Here is a 20,738-nt window from a genome sequence, read left to right as displayed (position 1 = left end):
GGTGTGGAAAAAAAGGCCAGCTGCTCTTTGCAGTAGCAGTAGGCATTCAATATGTATGAACCTACAAAAAGCTATAAAATGGCATTTTGCTGTCTAAAATATATATATAATTGTCTAAAATGGACAATTTAGACAATTTAGTAATTGTCAACCAATCAGTTTAAGTTTAAACAAAAATATTCCAATTTTCTTCTTAACAGATATTTTTCACATCCTCTTTTAAACAGCACTGAGGTCACTTTGGGACTTTGAGGTCACTGTCCTGTTGGAACACTCAGTTTCCAGCCCCAGTTCTAATGAAACAGTATCTAATTGATTGTATGATATTATAATATAATTAGACTTTAGAATGCACTAGAACACACAGTTCTGCATGTTTTGGTTTTCATTTAATTAATATAAAATACTAAAATGTACCTTAAATTGTTTTCCAATAATTTAAAATGTCCTGCATTGTAGATTAATACTGAAGTCATCCAATTTATGCGAAAAAAAAACTGCAATTATTTAGTAAAAGGAAAGTGTTAAACAAATCAGAATATATTTTAGATTTTAGATTCTTCTTCTTAAGTAAGCATATCTTGCTTAGATAAAGACAGCTTTGCACATCTTGGCTGGATTTTCTCAGTCAGTTTTATGAGGTAGAGTCACTTGGAATGATCAGCTTTCAGTTAACAGCTGTGCTGAACTCATCAAGAGTTAATTACTTGAATTTCTTTTAATGTGTTTGAGAGCATCGGTTGTAAAGTTGTGAGGAGGTAGAGTTGGTTGTTACAGAGTGAATAACCCTATTTGAGTAATGTTTTAATCTATAGTATGACAAAAAAAAAAAAAACTATTCAACTAAGTAAAGAAAAAAAATACTAAGAAATGACGGTCACTTAATCTGAAAAAAAAAAAACAAGAACTTTGAAAGTATCCTCAAGTGCAATCGCAAACACCATCAAAAACATGATGAAACTGGCTCTCATCAGGGACACTCCAGGAGAGGAAGAGCAAGAGTTACCTCTGTTGCAGCCTCAGAAAGCAGAAAATAACAGCACCCCAGATAGGGCCACCTACAATTATTTTTATTTATTTTAAACAGTCTAGTTGTGGTCTCTAGTGAGCAATTTTTTGTGCAAAAAAGTGCTCCGGTGTTTCAGTATAGCCCTGCTTTAGTTCACTGAATTACTGGTCACTGAAGAAAGACAGGATTTCGGCTCTTGCTCATGAATATTCATACATGCATATATACCGCCTCTGATTGGCTGACAGCACTGCAGCAGAAAACGCCTACCTGCCTTCCCCTACAGTCAATTTTACAGCTACTCAAAGGACAACATGTTTTCAGATATACAGCCTTAGTTATAAAGATACAGCACTGAGTGCTAGATAATGTTAACCTTTAAACTTTGGCCCCGTGGCCGAAAGAAATGTTATCAATGCCACGGGGTGAGCATAGGCTCCTCCTCGTGCTTCCCTCATATATATTTAAGGTGTCTGTTAAACGTGGAATCAACCGGAGATCCAATTCAAACCTACAGTTACCTACACAAGATAGCTAACTAACGTTAACTAGCTGGTGTAAACAGAGCTGTAAGCTCTTTAGCTAGCCGACAGTGACGGCTAAAACCTTTTCCTGATCGACTTGTTTTTTTGAATACCTTCTTTTCTTAGCTACTGCAGACAATTGAGGTTAAGGAAGAGTTTCATATGCAACATGTATATACAGTTCAGAGAGACTAGTATTTCACAAAGAACAAGAAAAATTGGATTTTAGTGGAAGGAGACCTTTAACACTTTGAATTTTTTTAGGTTAACTACAAGATTATACCTTATGTGTTCCTTTATAGTCTTTTATAGATTTTAGGGAGGTTTTCTTTTGTTGTTTTGTGTGAAATGTAAGTTGATGGCTGGTTTGAGTGTCCAGAGCATCTAGATTGAGAGGCACATCTGTACAAATCTGACTGTAACCTTGTTTCCAATTAGGGCTGTGTTTGAAAGATCAATCCGCGATCCAATATCGATTCACGCTCAAAAAATACGATATCGATCCATAAATGTGTGGATCGATCTTTTCCAGGTGACTACAGGCACTATTTTCTTTGACGCGCAAGGGGCAGTATAAAAAGCGGATGCGGGCTAAACGAAACCGAAACTTAAGAGCAGAGGTGGAAAAAGTACTGAAAAATTGTAATTAAATAAAAGTACCTTTACTTTGCTAAAATTCTACTCAAGTAAAAGTAAAAGTACCCATCTAAAAATCTACTCGAGTAAAAGTAAAAAGTACCCATCTAAAAATCTACTCGAGTAAAAGAAAAAGTAAAAACATAAATTAAATTGTTTTTAATGAACTATAATTCCACATAATAATTTGGATCTTTCAGACCAGCCCATAAAACATTTTCAAGAACAAGTGGCATAGATTGCTATACTTCATTTTTTTTTTCTTTACTGTTAAAAGGTTAAGGTCATATATGTGACTATAAACTGTATTTTTATAGTTTTACACTTCATTATTTTTTTTAACTTGCCATTGCTGTGCCTAACTGCTATTTCCATTTTTTTTTTACTTTTAAGCAGATTAATGATAAAAAATACTCACCACCACGTGCTTTCTCAGGTTTGATGTGGAAGTTTTGAAAGCTGACAGCTCTGTCCGGCGGGGCACATTTTGTATTGCATGAGGAAGTTATTGCCTCCACGCGTGAGCATCTGTGCCCTTTTTTTTTTTTTTTTTTAATTCAGACAATGTGTTTTTTCCCCCAAGTATTTTATTTTTTACTCAGTAATGGGGAGTTTTCCAATGTAGCAAAGTAAATTACTTGTGTCAAAATGTACTTGAGTAAAAGTAAAATGACCTATTTTAAAAACTACTTTAAAAATGACAAATTACTCATAAAATCTACTCAATTACAGTAACTTGAGTAAAAGTAATTAATTACTTTCCACCTCTGCTTAACCCTTGAAATTGAAAAATGAAATTCGGATTGATTCCCAGCTTTATTTCCAATCACCTTTAATTGTGATTTAGATCTGAGCCTAACTACAGCAAACAATTGCATAATTAGCCCAAAATATATTTCTGTTTAGATTTTATTATTTAAAGTACAGAGAAAAAAAAAATAAATGTAGGCGTTTTTAGTAAACAACAAAAAGTAATATACACACCAGAATATGTTTCATATATTTAAGATTCCTTAAAATAAGCATCTCTTGCTTAGATGACAGTTTTGCACATCTTGGTTGGATTGTCAGTTTTATGAGGTAGAGTCATCGGAAATGCTCTGTTTAGGAGTTAAATCTGAACTGTATTGGGAGTCAAAATATATGTCGTGGTTTAGATTTAAATTTCAAATAAAACTTGGATTTTCTTTCCAAAATCAATACTTTAAATTCTCGACTCTTCTCCCTGTGTGTCCCTCTTACAGGTACACAGATACAGTCACAAACACACATGGGGCTGTTTTGTCTATGGGACAGTATATATGTAAAAAGATCGATATAGAATCGAATTGAATTGAATCGTGGATCGAATCGGATCGTGACCTTATGAATCAGAATCTAATCGATCCAGGAAATTCGGATTGATTCCCAGCCCTATTTCCAATCACCTTTAATTGTGATTTAGATCTGATTTGCAATCAGATTTCTGACTTTCTGAAATCAAGAAACCGTCATTTCAGCAGTTACTAAGTCTGTGCATTAAGCAGGATGTAGCAGTGAAGTTCTGATGGATGGAGAATGTCCTTGCGCTGAATTTACTTCATATATCCTCGGTGCTTGGTGCCACACTGAGTGAGGCAGGACTTTGTGAAGAGACGGAGACAGATTGGTTCTTCGGCAGTGCAGCACCACTGCTGGTGAGAGTCTGATAATCTGGAGCTGGAGAGAGAAAGAGAGAGAGAGAGAGAGACGCCTCCATCTCCCGGCAGAGCCTCCTCAGCTCCATCCATTTCTTCAGACAGTTAGACACCTAATTGAAATTAGCGTCAGGTAAACAGCCGTCTGGGCTTCTGACGGCAGTGAAAACAAACAGAGCCGGGCTGAGGGTGTGCTGAGGGAAGGGGTGCGTGCAGACACAGCCTGTTAGATCATTTTACAAACAGATGTGGAGCTCTCGCTCCTCTCGCTCCTCTCCTCCACCCATCCCTCCACTGCTCTCTCTCTCCATCCCCAGCCTGTCTGTCTGTCCAGCCTGCTCTCTCTGTATCTCTCGCTCGTTCTGTCGCTCCTCTCGTTGGAAATGTAATGTAAGCGGCGCTGCAGCTTTTGAACGGAACTGAGGGACTGTTCTTTTTCTGCACTGGGGCGGCCTGCTTTAACATATAGTCACATAAACATAAGCATGGTGAAAATAGACTTTTAAATATGATTAATATATTATGTTAAAAATTCAGCAAAAAAAAAATTAATTACCTTTAATTTTATTCTTTTTTTTTTTACAGTGGTGGTGATCGATAGAACAGATTTTACTGTTGCTAACTATCCAAAGTTCTGAGTTTTACATTAAATATAATAAATATAATTGGACAATGAAACTGTAACTCCTGTCATTTTAGTGTGGGAGGTTTCATGGCTAAATTAGACCAGCCTGGTGACCAATCTTCATTAATTGCACATTATTGCACCATCTGATCAGATTTGAGCAATGTGAATTGAGTAATGTGAACGTAGCCTAATAGCCTTAATAGTCTCATATAATGTTGAAATTAGGAATATTTTTTTAACTTATATAATGTCCATGCTCCATCTAGAATACCCCAAAAAACATTCATGTAATTGCTATTGGCATACTTCTAACATCTTACTACCATCCCAAAGGCATGCTAGCAGACATATTAGCATCATCATAGACAGTGGATTTGTTCCTTTTTAAAGTTTTGACATTTATAGCCTGAGCTGAAGGCCTCGCTCTAATAGTGCGCGTTCCCCAGTGCTCTGTTCATAGGCTTTCTGTGATCACAGGCAGGATCAGAAGAGATCAGCTCTATTTATTCTGACCTGTAAAATAGGGTCGGGGCTTACAGGGAGAAAAGGCGTGAAAGGAAAGCAGTGAAGAGCCGCGCAGTAAACCAAGATGGCAGCTTTAAATCTCGCCCCCTGAACTTGATTTTATTCATGCTGAAATTCACAATCCACTCTCTAGAATAGACAGAGATTGCTACCTCTTTCAGACACAACTCTACACTCTCCTTCATGAAAGAGAAAGAGAATGTGTGCTGGCTGAAGTATGTTCTATGGCGTGTGTGGTCCTCACAATCCCCCAGCACAAACACAATCAAAGAAACATAATAATGGTGGATGACCTCGAGGAGAATTCCATAAACCTTTTAACGCTGAGAAATCATGAATTGATGAGTCACAGGAGCTGACTGAGCAAACAAGCAGCTTCCAAAACAGAAGGAATGGGATAGCATGTATCTAAATTGAGCATGAAGTGTAAAGTGTGAGGTGTTATCTTGTGAGTGACACTAAACACTGACCAGAGTGCTCATCTCCAGGGTATGTGAATTATTGCAGAGCAGTTTTGAGTTATTTACTCTCCTGACTTTGTGGTGGAGGGTGGAGAAGGGTCTTCACTTGTGAGATGTTAGAGTGGCGTGGATTATGGATAAGATTCTATGATGTTTGATCGTTCTTTACACTCCTGAGGTTTGGGTAAAAGGTGGATAAGAGTCTCCACTGGTGGAGCGTTATGTACCATCCTGAGTTTGGGTTGGAGGGTGGATAAGGGTCTCTGATGTTGGAGCATTATTTACCCTCCCAAATTTGGGGTGGAGGGTTAATAAGAGTCTCCACTGGTGATATGTTATAGTGGGGTGGAGGGTGGATAAGAGTATCTGATTGTGGAGCATTTTTCACCCTCCTGAGTTTGGGAGAGAGGGTGGATAAGAGTCTCTTAAATTCGGGGCTTATTCAGGCTTCTGAGTTTGAATGGGTAGAACGTGGATATGAGTCTCCACTGGTGGAGCATTATTCACCCTCATGAGTTTAAGGTAAAGGGTCATTAAGAGTCTCTGATGTTGGAGCATTATTTACCAGCCTGAGTTTGTGGTGGAGGGTCAATAAGAATCTACTGGTGAGATGATGGAGTGGGGTGGAGGGTGGCTAAGAGTCTCTGACGTTATTAGTTATTAGCATTAGTTACCCTTCTGAGTTTGGGGTGGAGGGTGGATAAAAGTATCTGAACTTGGGGGCATATTCAATCTCCTGAGTTTGGGGTGAAGGGTGGATAAGGGTCTTCACTTGCGAGATGTTAGAACTGGGTAGAAGGTGGAAAAGATTCTCCACTGGTGGGGCATTTTTCACCTCTTGAGTTTGGGGTGGAGGGTGGATAAGAGTCTCCACTTGGGAGATGGGTAGAAGGTGGATAAGATTATCCACTGGTGGGGCATTTTTTGGGCTTTTATAATGTATTGTGAATTCCAATATATAGATATATAGCAATACATCAGAATACTGAATTTGACCGGTATCATGCAGTCGTAACAGTGTCTTTAGAGCTGAAGAGATAAGATGACATGCTCTCACTACAGCATTGATGACATAAAGTCTATAATGGGCCACAGATAGAAATCCACTCTCACACACTTACACACACATGCTGTGTTTGCCTTTTTTATATGCATATGGCCACCGTCACACTGGGAAACATCAGGGGAAGCAAGCCTCAAGCCATCATGTAAATTACCAAACACCAGAAGATAAACAGAGCATCCTCTTAAGGAGACTGCCAGTGAGATGTCAGTGATCCATTGCAGAATTCTCTCCGGTTCGAGCAGGATCTCTTCCAGAAAATTCAATGTCTGTCCAACTTTTCTTCTTCTCATCAAAGGATTTATTTAAGAATGTAAGCTCTTTTCTGCTGTAATATTCTGTACTCGTATAGGAGCATTAATGAGGACATGTGGTAATGTTAAAGCTCTAAGTGTCTAGAGAACACAGTTCCAGTGTTCCTCAGCCCAATGCTAGGGGGCTTTATACCCCTCTAAAAGACATTTGGCATGGTAACCTTGTTCTATAAGCAATGCTATTCTGTGGCGATTAGGCACGTCACACTCAATTAACCATCTGTGTCAGCTATGAGTAGACTTCAAAATATCTGAATAACTATACATATATTGTATATACAGTGGCATGAAAATGTATTAGCTCCTTTACAGATTTATTTTGTTTTTGCATTTTTGTCATACTTACATTTTTTTTACATTTACATTTCAGATTATCCAATTAATTTTTAATAATAATAAAAAAAAGAAACCTGACCGACTGTCTTTCTCTGTTTGAAATCCAAGTTGTGTAGCACTGCTGAGGTAAATCTATTACTAAAATTACACTGTTGAGGTAAATATTTTAATGGAAATAACACTACTAGCTAGGTATCTAGCTACATAGCAAACTGTGTAACTAGATTAACACTACTACGATAAATTCATGGTTCATAAGCTGTGGCTTTTTGGAATGCCCTCTGGGATATCAAAAATGTTAGCTAAGTGTTTTAAAATAGTAGATTTATAATTGTTTTTTTTGTGTATAAAGCATGACAAAACAATTGTGAATAAAATGGCTTTAACTTTATTGGAAATTAAATTCATTTTGGTGGATCCATAGAACTTTATGGATTAGGAGTTCTGTGCATTTTAGGTGATTTTATGTGGTCTTAAAAACATTTAAAAAAAGGTTAATCTCTGTAAGGTAACAACATGTGTAATTAGAATAGAACTGCTGAGGTAAAATCTTGGTTAGAATAGCACTACTGAGGTAGGGGTTGGGATGTCTTCTGGAATATTAAAAAATGTTTGCTAAGTGTTTTTAAATAGTAGTTTTAAAATTGCTTTTTATTAAAAAAAATACAGTTGTAAATAAAATAACCACTTTGATGCAAAACAAAATGTATTTTAGTGCATCCCTAGTAGAGCTGGGCGATATGGGAAAAAATCTTATCACGATATAGTTTTCCATATCAGTCGATATCGATATGTATCACGATATAAATCAAATCACTTTGTGTCACACTTAAAGGTTTGTTTTTATTAGTGAGAGAATAAGGGAGTGATGGAAGTTTTATCACAATATTTTTTTCTGTATCTCCATAATTATTAGGGCTGGCCCGAATAGCATTTTTTGAGCTCCGGATATTTGGCAGTAATTGGTAGCGAATATTCCAATATTAGTTTTTAAAAAAAACAAATTAATCATGAACGCGAGCCAGAACCCGAGCTTGAACGTCAGCCTGACTCAGGCGCTGCATGAACTCGGGCTTTTTTCCAATTTTTTCCAATTTTCCATGACTGAAAAAAAAACTTGGGCTATAAGCTCAATATTAAATATTTCGTTTGTTTAGAAATTATTTTATATTCTTAAACCATGTTAAATTATATTAGATTAGTAGGGCTGGCCCGAATAGCGTTTTTTGAGCTCAGAATATTGGGCACTGATTGGCAGCCAATATTGGAATATTTGTTTTTAAAAAGACGGATTAAAAACTGATTAAAGTAAAACAAAAATTGCAACTCGGCCCCTTTAATTCACCACAAAGTTTTCCAAGACCCAGCCGGAAAAAAAAAGATTTCCCACCTTTTCCTCAGCTGGGTCGGGCTCAAAAAATGATTTGTGATAGGCTGTTTTTTGGTTTGTTTGTTTAAGCACTTAGGCTTTTGTACTGCTGCAGTGCAATATTTAGATTTTATATTCTGAAATTCGTTAGGTTTTATTTCTTTTAGCATTTTGAACTTTTTTTCCAATTTCAAATTTATTTTTTTCTGTTCGTTATGTTCTATCGGTCCTTGCGTTTTTTGTAGTTGAAGTTGAATTTAATATTGAAGTTCAATATTTCTAATTTATATTTTGAAATTCGTTAGATTATATTTATTATTGTATTTTGAGCTCACTTTAGTTGGTTATTTTCCAAATTCATATCTATTTTTCTGTTATTATTAAATGTTATTAGCTTATTAGCTTAGCTTGTCATTTAGCATACAGAACTTCTCACGGATTTTTAATGAATGTTGATTTATTAATTTAAAAGCTGTACCTTATTAAAAGTATTTTAAGCCAGACAGACACTGTGTGATTTTTTAATGAGTTTATCTGCACTTTTAAATGGTTTGTCCTGTAGGAAACGCACACGATTTGTATGCTGACACTGTTGTCTGACTGAGGAGCTGCTTTCCGTCAAATGCAGCCTGTAGGCAGGAAAAAATCCAGCCAGAACCGACCATATCATGAGCCAGTTTTAAAGCCAGTAATTTAGTAGAGCATTAAACTACAAATCTGAGATGTACCTGCTGTACTTCTTAATCTCTGCCCCCAAAACGGTCCATTAACTTGCTTGACAGACGCGTCAAATCCCCCGCGAGCACGCGCGGCGCACAGCGCACCGATTAATTCATGCGTTGAGCTTTAAACGCGCAGCTGAGCTGTAATTGGGGAAATATCACAAAAATCACAGTGTGATTTGTTACATTAAAAAAAAGACCATTTTCTTCCGCCTAATCTGAGAGGAAAGCGGTGTTCTCGACCGGCCCGAGTTCATGCAGCGCCTGAGTCAGGCTGGCGTTCAAGCTCGGGTTCGGGCTCGCGTTCAGGCAGATAATCTAAATGATAAATGATTTTGTGTTTTTGCACTTGGGCCATAAGCTCAATATTAAAAAGTTCGTTTGTTTAGAAATTATTTTATATCCTTAAACCATGTTAAATTATATTAGATTAGAGGAAAGTCATTTAGACATCATTCTTAAGGTGTTTTTGTCCTGTTACCGCTCCGCAAAAAAAACTCTTCCTTTAATCCACACCCCACATACACATTTTTGCAGCACCTGCCCCGAGGTCCTAATATAAATTGAATTAATTACATTTAGTGCTTAAAATTTACTTAAAATTTATTTAAAACGTGCTGAACAGCGCGGCCGTTTATTCCCAAAGTCCAAACACTATGGTTGTTTGCGTGTGTCGGGCCATACTCCACTATTCTTTAGGGTTTTTTGTTGCATGCATGAGAACTATTACAATTTTCTTAACTATTTATTAATTTGCTCCAGCGTCTTCTGGATTGATTACACGTTGTGTTTTCGTTGTTTGCCGCGCCACTTAGACGGAAATGGAAATGAATGTTTATCGAATTCTATTGCACAGGCTTATCATCGTCATCGAGGGAAAAATTATCGCGAAACAAATCGATATCGTTATATCGCCCAGCACTAATCCCTAGTACTTTATGGATTAGGAGTTCTGTGCCTTTTCAGAGGTGAAGCTTAATCTCTGTAGAATTCATTATTTTTGCACAGTTTTATTACAGGTCAGCAATGGACATTTGAACTTACCTTTTGGACAATGATTTGCTCATAAGATAATTGATTCTGAATAGTTTAGAAAATTGGTCAAGTTTATGGCTCAGACTTGGTTGTTAATAGTTCTGTGATTGATTGTTCTGTGGCTGATGATTGTCTGTCTTGCTCTGTATGAATTTCAAGGTCAAGTGTGGCACTGCTGAGGTAAATCTATGACTAAAATTGCACTACTGAGGTAAATTATAATGAAAATAACTAGATTACTATTTTATGGATTAGGAGTTCTGTGCCTTTTTGTGATTTTATCTGGTCTTTTATCTGGCAAAAAGGTTTATCTTAGTGAAATAAGTCACATTTGCACAGTTTTATCACAAGTCAGCAATGGACAATCTAACTTATCTTTTGAACAAAAGTGATTTGCTCACAAGAGGATTGATTGTGAATAATTAAAAAAATTGCCCACGTTTACGGCTCAGACTTTGTTGTTGATAGTTCTGTGTTTGATTGTTCTGTGGCTGATGATAGGAGGTATTCTAAGGCCATCTCCTGTTTTTTTCTAAGCGTCTGCTGTGTTTAGTCTGGGGGCGTGGACTACATCAGCGATGCCCTTTGAGTCCTCTGATGTTTATCCTGGACTTAGAACCATTAGCACCAGCTGCTTGGCAATCCCGTGACACAACGCCAATAGCAATTAAGGCCTCTGGACACTCAATCACCTTGTTTGTTGATTACATTCTCCTCTTACTCTCCGATGCCTCATCTGTTCCTAATGTGTTACAGCGATTTTCAAAATGCAGCCAATTCGAGTCAAGAGAAGAGGAATAAATCTGCCTGCGTGCCTGGATGAACGCTAGCAAATCAGCCAGAGTCTCCTTGGACATTCCTATCATGCTCAGGCAGCAGGGTTTCATTAAATCAGGCATTAATATTATCATGATTGTACTGGATGGCTACGTTTGGCTGTGCGTAGCGTGAATCTCCTACAATATCTTAATTGTTTGTTTTCTATTATTGTGCTTGCACTTCTTTGCACAGTGTAATTTTGTAAATGTCCCTGAGGAATAACACTGAGCTTTCCAGACGTAAGCTCCACAAGTCCAGATAAATGATGTATCTCTGACCCCTGGAGAAAAACTGAGGCAGCATTAGTTAAACTGACACGGCTTCAGGAAATCTTCTCACCCAATAAATCTAAAGTGGGTGGAACGGATTCATTAACCTCATGATCATTGCGAGTATGTTGGTTAGAACTTTAGGATAGAACAAATATACAGGGGTTGGACAATGAAACTGAAACACCTGGTTTTAGACCACAATAATTTATGGATGGAGCTGCTTGGATATTGAAACCCATTCTGTGAAGCTCTCTATGCACAGTTCTTCAGCTAATCTGAAGGCCACATAAATTGTGGAGCTCTTTAGCATCTGATTCTTAATTTATAACTTTGTTATAATAGTAGTAAGGAAATTGAATGACTGGACTGTTCTTTCGAAAACCCAAGTTCTTGGTTTTATTTACCTGTGGTCATAAGAATGATTGGAACACCCAAATTCAATGACTTGGATGGATGAGTGAATACTAGGCTATACAGTGTAGTTTAGCTGTGAGTCAAAGGAAGTACAATAAAATTAGGTAGACTTGAGTCAGTGCTGGTTGAGATGATGTCAGGTGAAACTGGGTTTATTTGAGCCAATTCAAAATCAATGCATCATCATTACATCATAATCAGATCATTATGAGATGAGTAATGGGCTATAATATATGTAATGACAGTCTCACACTGTGACACACTTGATCTGTCATTATTGCTGCCTAGGAGAGATTATCTGCTTAGCTGTGGTCAGCATGGCCAGGCTGTATTAATCAAAGCATGCATTGCCGTCATCTCTGACAGCTGCGAAATCTCTGCGTTACTTATTACCTAAGTTTACTTTGTTTAAAAAAAAGGAAAAAATTTGTGGCAAAATGTGTAAAAAGCAGAAAAGGCCAAAAAAGCTGTCCTCTATTTCACAACCTAAATAACAATGTTCATAACAATTAAAATAGCACTTAAAATCCTTAAATTTTTCCAAAAATGCCTTATACAGGAGGTTCAGTTTAGTTCTCCAGCAGTATTAGCATTAGATGCTACCTGCACTAAGTGCACTAAGCTCTTTGGCCATCCAGAGGTGAGTATTACCAGCCTGTTCCTTGCTGCTTACCCGGATAGCACTGCTGGAGCAGCATTAGCATAAGCGCTAACCACAACGCTAGCTCTTTTCCTGTTTACCGGAAAGTATATCGAACTGTAGCCTGCACATTTTTTGTGTTGAAACAAGCTATATGGGACGAACCACTAGCCCTGGCTTACCAGAACACTCAGTGTTCCTGAGCACAGCTCTCTCAAGGTGTCTTTAGCTGCTATCTGCTAATGCTAATGCTCCAGCTTTAGTGGAAATCTGGAAATCTAAGCTTACTGTGAATAAATGGACCACACAGGTTCCTAGCATGCCTAATAAAGCAATGTAATATTTTACATATTGTATAATCCACAACTGTTATCTACTACCCATTGTTTAAACCCCTAAGAGCAATGAGGAATTTAATTAAGAGGAAGATGGATGATCACAAGCAATCAAAGCAAGCTGAAGTGCTTGTATTTTGGAATCTGGAGTGGTGTAAAGTTATTCAAAAGCAGTGTGTAAGACTGGTGAAGGAGAACATTCCAAGGTGCATGAAAACTTGCTGCCCTATTCTGATATTATTATGACTGTCCAATGCAACTCTTGTAAATTTAACCACTGTGTATATAAACTTTATGTTACGTATCTGTGCATGTCTACACCTTGTTTGGCACACTGATTGGTTTATTTCACATTACGCCCAAAACACACAAATAGAGCCCATGGTGTGGATGTTTAATTTGGGTGTGTTGGGATATTGATGAATGATGACTTTACTTGTAATAGCGGCGTCGTGGGACGCAAGACAAATTACAGAAAACTCTGATTATTGTATTGTTGTATTGTTGTAATGAAAAAGACTAAAAAAATTTGAAACAAACATTGTAAATATAAAAGCACCCTGAAGGAAAGATTGAAAAAGAGAGAGACAATAAAGAAAGGGGTGAAGACATGAATGGAGTGTGATTGAGAGATAGAAATAGAGAAATAGAGAAAGTGAAAGACAGTGTCTAAGAGGAAGAAAGTGAGTAAGTAAAAGTGAGTGAGAGTTGGGAAGAGATTAAGAGTGAGATTGACAGAGAAAGAAAGAGGTATTGAGCGAGAGAAAAAGAAAGAAAGAAGGAAAGAAAGACAGTGCTAGAGTAAAGGAAAGATAGTGGTAGAGGCAGAGAAAAACTACAGAAGGAATGGATGTTTTCTTCTCGATGCTCTGTCTCATTCATCACCCTGCTTTCTGTAGTTCGTTCCATTCATTTCCCTCCCTCTAAATTAAAGAGCTCCAATGACAAGTTTGGGTGAAGAAGGTTATTTGATCAAGCAGAAAGCAGCAAGCCATGCTGCCTCTTTCAAGACAATTGGCATTCTCCCCTATCCACACTCTAATGTCTATGACAACCTGTGCGGGAGGCCTCACGCGGCTGTGGAATTAAACAGATAATTATCTGTCTCTGGTGATGAATGTGTTTACTGTGCTAAATGCCAGGCCTTTTTCATCAACTTAGAAACCACTCATCTTCCTCCCAGGCAAAATGCATTACGATACACTTCTAAGCACAGCGCAGCGTGTCAGATATTTCTGATCTTTAATTTGCCAAGAGTCGTGAACTCCGAGAGGCTACTTCCACCTCTGAAGAATGGGCTTCATCACTGACCATCAGAGAGAGGAATGGCGGTTATAAAGTAGAATAAAGATTTTGAAGTATTTGAAGGACAGCATTTTAGCTTCATTTGCTCTTTACCCACAAGAGCCAATGGTGAAAAATGCATCACAGACCAGTTTTAAAAGCTTTAACCCTTGAAGTCCCAAGGTGACCTGTTGGCAATACTTTGCAAAGACACAAAAACTATAGTTTTCTATATAGTCGTGATTATACAGCTCTGAAAAAATTAAAGGACCACTTCAGTCTCTAAATCAGTTTCTCTGTTTTAGCTATTAATCTGTATATGTTTGAGTTAAATGAACGTTGTTGTTTTATTCTATAAACTGTAGATTTTCATGATTTTCATAAACTTGTAGTTTTCATGCACCTTGGCCTGTTCTCCTCCACCAGTCTTACACACTGCTTTTGGATAACTTTATGCCACTCCTGGAGTAAATAAAAAGAGTTTAGTTAGAATCTAGAATCTGCTGTACAGGAATCTTAAACAGTCTTGAATACAACTCTTTAAATTCATAAACTCTATTCAAGCATCCAGCTGCCCTCTACGTTGTTTGCACACATTTCTGGGTTAAGAAACCATTTCAAAGATGTTCATGCTGTGTTTCTTTTGACGGTGGCATATCTGAGTATTTCCTGTCAACCTGTATTTCACATTCTTTCACCCTCATAAACATCACACACTCAGTGTCATGGTTGTAAAGGCGGAGGAAGGTGAAGAGCACCACCTCTCCACAGTCGCTAAAGAGTGCACAAAGAGCTGCAGTGACTAAGAATATGTGACTTCTTCAAATGAGCGTGACTCAACCTGCCATTTCCTGACTCCACCGTGTCACAGCTCCAGCTTTGTACAGTTTTGCACGAGTGTGTGTGTGTGTGCGAGTGTGTGTGTGTGTAATTAAGTTCTGATAGAAGAGAGGTCATCAATTCATTACTCAAAGACCTTCAACCAGTCTTCCTGCGTTTCAGTTCTGCTCAAGCTGCCAACACCTCTGAGTCTGGTGCACACGTCGGTGGTCCATTTCATTAGGAGACGGAATAAATCAAACGTGTGGGCTGTGCTCTCGCTGTCCTCGAGAACTGTGCTCAAGAACCCGGGGACAGAATAATGAAGCACTTAGCATGTAAAGTGCCTTTCTCTGATCATATTAATGACTTTAATGCTAAAACAATCCGATAGTTTACGAGAGGCACATTTTTTCCCGCCCCCTGATGCGGCTCATTAAGCGGCCGCAAGTACGAGAGCTTTCAGAACTTTGAGCCACTCCAACAGTTTGACACGATCCAGACAGAAGTGGCTTCAGATAAGTGAACAGTTGCACTCTGCCTTCTGTCTCTGAACCACTTCTGATCAATAAACATCAGCAGAGTGTGGTTCAGTTTTATGGCTAATGCTGTATAAGGGTACCATCTTTTTCGCACTGTAAGGCGCAATTGAAATCCTTTAATTTTCCCAAAAATCATCAGTGCTCCTTATAATCCATTGCACCTTATATCTGAATTTTACCAGTCCACTGGGTCTGGAGCAGTATTAGCATTACCCTCTACGCGTGCTAAGCGCTAGCTCATTCACCATTCAGATGATTCAATTCAATTCAATTCAATTTTATTTCTATAGCGCTTTTTACAACAAAGGTTGTCACAAAGCAGCTTTACAGGGAAAAACAGGTCCACGCCTCTTATAAGCAGCACCACAGAGATGCCAATTTTTATGGTGACTCCCTTTAAGAGGAAGAAATCTTGGAAGGAACCAAGACTCAGTCAGAGAAACCCATCCTACTCTGTATTTTTGCCCATCCTATGGAGTATTTTTGGCCTGTAACCTGCTGCTATCCCTGGCTAACACTGTCAGACCAGCATTAGCATTAGCCACTAAGCTCTAGCTCTTTCACTTTAAAACAAGCTATGTGGGACAGACCACTAGCTAATATCGCCCTTACTCTCCAGAACACGGGCAGCATTAGCCACTAACCGCTAGCACTAGTGGTTAGCTGGTAATGCTAATGCTCCAACCTTAGTGAGAATCTAAAAATCTTAGCTCACTGTACATGTAAATACATGAAAGGAAGCACTTTACTCACCCAAATGAACAATTTTAAGGAGAGAAATCTGTGTAGATTAAAATTCATCGCTCATTTGACTCTGAAAGAAAGTGTTTTTTTTAAAGAATTACGGTTTTGTTTACTTTATCGGACTGTAGCCTGTGTGTTTACTGTGTTAAAACAAGCTATGTGGAACAAACCACTAGCTAATATCGTCCTAACTTTTCAGAACACTCAGGGTTCCTCTGTTTAGTGCTGTTGGGCATCATCAGCCACTGACCGCTAGCGCTAATGGTTATCCGCTAATGCTTCAGCCTGTCTGGAAATCTGAGCTCACTGTAAATAAATGGAAGGACTTTACTCACCTAAATAAACAGTTTAAAGGAGAGAAATCTGTGTAGAATAAAATTCAGCACTTGTTTGACTCTGAAAGAAAGTGTTTTTTTTTTAGGAATTACAGTTTTGTGTACTTAGCTTAGCTTTACTTAACTTAAGTTAGCTTCCCCCCACCACCACCACCACCCAGCAAAAAGACCTGCTGAATTAGAAGGGAAACACTTTGACACCCCTGTTGCTGTCTAGTGCCGCATTTATCGCTTGCAGATAAAAAGGGTAAAACGTGGGTAACTATCACTAGCAAGTATACAGCCTAACAAAACAAAGGTGACCTGAACAGTGATGGGTAAATCAGAATTATCCCGTAAACCATATGTGGCTTCAGTCAAATAAACAAATGCAACAAAGCCAGACAAAACCAAATGTGATCAGAGAAACATAAACAAGAGAATCATTCAGTATGCAACTGGAATGGTTGGCAATACTTCGCAAAGTCACATAGGCAACAGCCACATATTGATTCAGGTGAGAGTCGATAAAGGTGAGAACAATTTATGATTGGTTGAATGGTGACATGTGATCACTTCTCCAGAGTCCTCCAGAAGAATAGGATTGTGAGAAAATGTAGAGCAAGGCAGATAAAAGACACTGCAGTTATAAGTGTTGTGGAAAGTGATAGTAGTTATACGCACAGTATAAGCACAGTGTAGTTAAAGTAGTTGTTGGTAGCACTGTAGTTATTTGAATGACTGCTGTGGCTAGTACTTTAGTACTGTAATATATAGTGTAATAATAGTTTTTATGGCTTTTGCTGTAGTTGTTTGTATGGTTGTTTATGATAGTACTGTAATTATTGGTACGATGTTGTTATTTGTTAGGGTAACACTTTACTTGGATGGTCCATTTGATGGCCTCTTTGATGCTCAACTGACATTCAACTAACATTCAACTGCATGTCTATTAAATGCAAACCTACATTCAACTCTAATCCAAACTCTAATCTTAACATTTTAGGATTGGTTTTAGGGTTAGATTTTAAGCTTGGGTTAAGGTTAGGGTAAGGGTTAGGTGTAGGGTTTGATTTTATGGTTGAATTACGGTTAAGGTTAGGGTTAGGTGTAGGGTTAGGTTCTATTTTGAATCATTTGCATTCAACATAGGGTTAAGTTAAATTTAATGGACATTCAATTCAGTGTTAGTTGAATGTCAGTTGAGCATCAACAAGGCCATAAAATGGACCATCCAAGTAAAGTGTTACCATTTTTAGCGCTGGAAGTTGTTGTTATTGATTATACTGTATATTTACAGTATATTTCTGCTATACAATATTTTGCATAGGTTTTACATTATTTTTTTCCAGTTGAACCATATTTAAAAGCTTTTTGCTCCCACTTACTATATGTTCACTGTCTTTTTTCCATAATAATGCACAGAAACTGGTGATTTGTAAAACTACTGGCGCAAATCCATTAAATCCACATCTGCTTGGCTCTACTTAGAGCTGTGAAACACACAGCATGTTGGAGAGAGAGAGAAAGTGAGAGAACAGAAGAAGATACCAAGCCTCAAATCAAAGGCAGTTAAACGTCTGTGTTGACACAATTGTCTGAGGGCGAAAGGTTTAAATCTTGTCTTGTGGATGCCTAGAGCTAACGCTAACCTGAGCCCGAGCTAAAAACTGTGGCTCCGGCTCGTTATAAAGTCTCTATTTATTGAACTGCAGTGTGTGCGCAGAAGCTTGAGGTGGTTTTCTTCCTTCACCCACTCGTTTACCCAGGAGCCTCCGCACTGAGCACATAGCACAGCTCCGGCACGACCAGGCAGATGCGTGGCCCTGTCTATATGTGTGTGTGTGTGTGAAGAGGATGAGGAGGAGGAGTGTTCGAACTCATGCTGTAGTGCCAGCAGTGCTGAGGTGTTTTACATTCTGTGCTTTATTAAAGCTCCCTGGGAAACATGGCTGCTAATGAAACGAAGCAAGCCAAACAGCATCGCCACATCCACCAACACAGTGAACCTCCCTGAACCCCACCCTCACCCCCCCTCTCACACACTGACATGCTGAGCTGTGCTGCTGGAAGTCTGCCTGTGTTGACAGGAAGTGGATCACACAGTGCAGTCACTCCTGCAGTGTAACAGGGCTCACTGATGGCTGGGTTCAGTTGGGTTTAGCTGCTCGGCTGAAGCCCAGGGCAAGCTCTGTATTCATCTAGGCCTATGATCTGCATTGATTTGATTTTTAACCATATAAACCAAATGAAAAAATCTTGTACCGTACAAACATGGTGCATATTTTGTATTTTTGATGCTATTCCAGAGCTCTGAGAGAGCACAATTGGCCTTGCTCTCTCTGGGTGGGTAGATGACGCTCTCCCCTTATCATTCCAAAGGGTGATGCCCGCAGCACAATGCATCTGTGAGCTGATGTATCAGAACCGAGCCGCTGCGCTTTCCTCCGAGCGCACTGTGACGCTGTTCGGCAATGCTGTATCAGCAGCAGTTCTAAAAGTGGCGGTAGCTGACTTCACATGTATCAGAGGAGGCATGTGTTAGTCTTCACCCTCCTGGTGTGTTGGAGCATCACTAGTGATAGGGGGAGTCCTAACGAGTGGGTTGGGTAATTGGCCGTGTAAATTGGCGAGAAAATAAGGAAAAAAATAAATATATATTATATATTAAAATATATCACATATATTTCTGAGCGAATCATTTATACCAAACTGATCATGAGTGAATGCCGCAGAAGACAGAGCAGCACAGATGTGAAGGAGCTGTGCAGGGCACCTAAAGATCAGTTACTAAATTGTTTAATCCTTCTTTTTTTTTTTCTTTAGCTCATTCGTTTCTGAACTTTTGAACTAAACCTATTTTTGGCAATTGCAAAAATGTATATAACATTACTGATATAACATTCTAATAAAACATAGCATATGCACAACACCATTATGTGATTTTGTGATTTTTTTCTTTACTTCACTTTATTAGTTCTGTTGAAAAGCACTGCTGAGGTAAATATGTAGTGATTTATCGGTATGCCTGCTGGAATGATACAAATGTTATCTTTTTTTTTTTTTTAAAGGAAGACAAAAATACATTAGTGGAAAAAAACACATGTTCAAAAAAACATGTTCAGCCTTTAATGTTCGGCTTTTCATCAAATGTTTTGTGCAAGTAGATTTTTTTGTTTAAAAACACAAGATTTAAGAAGATAATAATCATAGTTTTTTCTTTAAAGATAGTATGAGCACAAGATATTTTATGTTTCTGAATGGAGTAGTGTTGCAGTTGTTCAATAATTCTTTGCTCTAAATAACTGGCTGGTTTGTGGCTGTTTGCATATTTTAACCTAGTTTTAAGACTGTAATAAAAACTGTAATTATTTTTTAATGTTACTGAATAGTTTTGCTGTACTTAAGTAGTAGCGCTTAGCGCTAGTACATGCTGCCCGACAGCACTACACTGAGAAACCCTGAGTGTCCCGGTAATCCAGGTTTATCCCATGTATCCCATGTTTTAACTCAGTAATACTGCTCCAGCCTTGGTGCTGGAGAAACTTTATTGAAACTCCTCTATGACGTTGTATTTCCGCGAAGTGGCTTTATTGTTTCTTACAATTCATACTGTTGATCTTTTGGAAAATGAAAGGATTTTAAGTGTTCAATATTCCTTGACCTATTTAAGTTGTATTCACTGTTTACACTGTAATGGTGCACAATAGACATGGTGAGGTTCCTCCATAACATCCGCACTGACATTTGGCTCATTGGCTCATACCAATCTTTTAAAATATACAGCCTTAATTGGTTGTGATCTTTCTGAATGAATCGAGAAATATATAAAACAATAATCATGAAAAATTTATGACCTAAAGCATATATACTGTATATGTTCACCTCATTCAACCCCAGAGCTCAGTACCGAGTAATCCCACTTGTCTGACGATTTCTAACATATACACTGATGAACGCAATCATATAACAAAGAACACATCAGTCCGTGCGAGTCGTCTCATCTCCCTTTATCCTTCCCACAATGCTCTTTTCTAAACGTTTTCAAAGCCGCATAATGCAGATCCCTCTCTTCTCTCTCCACTTATCGCCGTTCCAGTCATCTCTGCGCGCACTGAGCGAGTGAGGAGGGAGAGTAAAGCTTTTAGATAAGGCTGATTAATCCGGAATGGAAGCCCACATGTTGTCCGATGGCGATGGCTCCTCGGGCGCTTGCTGTCTGGCCCCCGCTTTAGGAACGCTCAGCGCTAGAATGGC

General features: G+C 38.4%; 1 protein-coding gene across 8 annotated transcripts in view; it reads left to right on the top strand.

The window, feature by feature from the left end:
* Nucleotides 1–20,738, top strand: part of adgrb1a (adhesion G protein-coupled receptor B1a) — a 212,807-nt gene that overhangs the window by 30,886 nt on the left and 161,183 nt on the right. The gene's annotated exons all lie outside the window — the stretch shown is intronic.

This window comes from Astyanax mexicanus, chromosome 6 (assembly GCF_023375975.1).
Source record: "Astyanax mexicanus isolate ESR-SI-001 chromosome 6, AstMex3_surface, whole genome shotgun sequence".
Taxonomy (NCBI): Eukaryota; Metazoa; Chordata; class Actinopteri; order Characiformes; family Acestrorhamphidae; genus Astyanax; species Astyanax mexicanus.
This window is presented reverse-complemented; position numbering and strand designations above follow the sequence as displayed.